A 3,014-nucleotide genomic window follows, 5' to 3' on the forward strand; every position below is an offset into this window, starting at 1 on the left:
TGCTGGAGGCGTCCTCTGGGTTAGGGAATGGTGAACAACTGCTTAGTATGTGTTTGTTCGACTTTGTGATCACGTGGGTTATAGGCAATGCGTGGAGGATGGCGCTTGAGTTCTCAAACCTCTCTATATACAAGATCCCCATTATATGGCGAGTGTTTTTGAAATTTAATTCTTTGATTTTGTTTCATCTGTCTATATACATGGTGGTGGACCACATCACACTTTGTGATGTGATTACCAGTACGTATTTCCTACTGATGTCACTTGGGGTGCTGGGACCATCCACTAATTGTCCATGGCACTAGCCACAAGTCTTCCAGAAACCATGGGAAACACACATTTTGTTGGGAGTTATTTTTCTAGCAACATTCAAATGGTTCAAATGGCTCTGAGCACTATGGGACTTAACATTGGAGGATATCAGCCCCCTAGAACTTAGAACTACTTAAAACTAACTAACCTAACAACATCACACACATCCATGCCCAAGGCAGGATTCGAACCTGCGACCGTAGCAGTCACGCAGTATCGGACTGAAGTGCCTAGAACTGCTGAGCCACCGCAGCTGGCATCTAGCACCATTCATCTGCTCAGAGCTGTAAGTGAGGGTGTGCTTTTATAGCCCATTTGCAGTGCACATGTCATCCACAGGTTTAGCACAACTTATGGTTGGCACACCACACTACCAGCCCTTTGTCCAGCCTCTGTGCCAACCTACGAGTGCGGGAATAAGTGAGACGGCTGGCACATTGCTCTTGCCTGCACATCTACCCTGTGTAACTGCAAATATACAGTTTTTTCGCCAGATATGGATTTTGGTGTTGAAGGAGGGTGCTTGTGTAATCACGTGTTGGTGTGTACAAGAGCTCAGATATGGCAAGTGTTATTCCTGCAAACTACAATATTCCACACAGTCAATCAATCTGTTGAGCTATTTCCTGCCAGACATCTGAGTGTTCAATCAAAACTGCCTCAATATTTCTGGGAACCGATGGACCAATGCAGTAAGGGTTTTGACATAGCAGCAACAGTATCCACCAACAGGATGTGAGCTGACATCATGAGAGTGGAGGTACCACAATTGAACCTTGTCTCTCTTAAAGTGATTAAATAAAGAATATATAGTAATTTATTATTGGCATTTAATAGAATTTTTTGTGAGATCCTTCCTGTCCAGCACAGACTGAGTCCTCTTCCATCAATTTCCAGATGGGAGAGGAGAGGGTTGTGTGGAGTAGGAGAGGGCAGGGCTGGCTCGATTTCCGAGGAGGAGGCAGGTGGCTCAGAACTCAACAAATGTCCCTTTAATATATGATGACTAACTGAAACCCTCAGCTGCCGACAGGTGTTGTTGATATACCTCGATGTGGACAGCTGAAAATGTGTGACCCGACTGGGACTCAAACCCGGGATCTCCCGCTTACATGGCAGACGCTCTATCCATCTGGGCCACCGAGGACACAGATGAATAGCGTGACTGCAGGGACTTATCCCTTGCACGCTTCCCGTGAGACTCACATTCCCAAATGTCCACAATTCTACATATGTAAAGTACCTTATAGACAACAGTTACTGTCTTAATATATATAGTTAAAAGGCTACCCAGCCATTGACCTTCGTTTGTGTGAATGCGCACAGGTTGCCCAAACGGTTACGGGAATCGCCAAAGCATGCATGAGTAATGAGTGGATGGGCAAATGTCTACAAGGTACTTTACATATGTAGAATTGTGGACAGTTGGGAATGTGAGTCTCACGGGAAGCGTGCAAGGGATAAGTCCCTGCAGTCGCGCTGTTCTTCTGTGTCCTCGGTGGCTCAGATGGATAGAGCGTCTGCCTTGTAAGCAGGAGATCCCAGGTTCGAGTCCCGGTCGGGGCACACATTTTCAGCTGTCCACATCGAGGTATATCAACAACACCTGTCGGCAGCTGAGGGTTTCAGTTAGTCATCATTTATTCCAGGGAAAAGCTGCATAGTCATCAACAGTCTCTGTTCTTTCAAGAACAGTTACTGTCTTCATATGAATGTCCCTTTTTCCAGAGGGGTGAGCGAGGAGGGGGAGAGAGAGAAGGTTGGGAGTTTCTCAGAAGGACTGATTATCCCCAGGAGGTCATAAATCAACCCGAAGGGGTGATAAACCACTTAGCAGAACAATAGGTTAAGGTGAGGGGAAGGAGTATGACTTAATTGATCAATTTAATTAACTGGCGTATCAGTCTGATATCAAAAGTGCGCCAGTATGGGCTTTATTTCACTACTCTCGTCTGACCAGGCCATGGTTTCCCAGTCGTCTAGGACCCAACGGTTATGATAACGATCCCAGGTGAGGCGCTGCTGGCGATGTCGTGCTGTTACCAAAGGCACTCATATTGGTCGTCTGTTGCCACATCCCATTAACGCCAAATTTCGTCGCACTGTCCTAACGTATACATTCATTGTACGTCCCACATTGCTCGTGTGTTAGCACTCTCATCTCTACGCAAACGCCGCTGCTCTCGGTTGGTAAGTGAAGGCCATCGGCCATTACGTTGTCTGCGGTGAGCGGTGACACCTGAAAAATGGTATTTTCGGCACGCTCTTGACACTAATGATCTCGGAATACTGAATGCCTTAATTATTTCCGAAATGGAATGTCCCATGCGTCTAGCTCCAACTACCGTTCCGAGTTCAAAGTCTGATAATTCCCTTCGTGCGGCCACAATCAAGTCGAAAACCTTTTCACACGAATCAACCGGGAACAAATGACAGCTCCGCCAATGTATTGCCCTTTTACATCTTTAGTACGTGGTACTACTTCCATCTGTATATGGGCATTTTGCTATCCCATGACTTTTGCCAGTTCATTGTCTAACCATGATTAGTAACTTGCTAGAAACTGGTTCAAATTACACAGAGTTCCTCAAGGATCTCGACAAAGAATTGTTCATACAGTGGTATCTGAATAGATGGATTTAGTCATGTCGGAGAAGGATCACAATATCTGTCTGTTTGTACAACAAATAATTTGAATAAAT

The 3,014-nt window shown here is 45.6% G+C and overlaps 1 non-coding gene across 1 annotated transcript; it reads left to right on the forward strand.

Moving 5' to 3' along the window:
- The first annotated feature begins 1,804 nt into the window (after nucleotides 1-1,804).
- On the forward strand, nucleotides 1,805-1,878 carry Trnat-ugu (transfer RNA threonine (anticodon UGU)). Its single transcript has one exon. It is a non-coding gene; the product is annotated as a tRNA-Thr (tRNA).
- Nucleotides 1,879-3,014: the final 1,136 nt, after the last annotated feature.

The sequence above is a fragment of the Schistocerca serialis genome, chromosome 4 (assembly GCF_023864345.2).
Source record: "Schistocerca serialis cubense isolate TAMUIC-IGC-003099 chromosome 4, iqSchSeri2.2, whole genome shotgun sequence".
Classification (NCBI taxonomy): Eukaryota; Metazoa; Arthropoda; class Insecta; order Orthoptera; family Acrididae; genus Schistocerca; species Schistocerca serialis.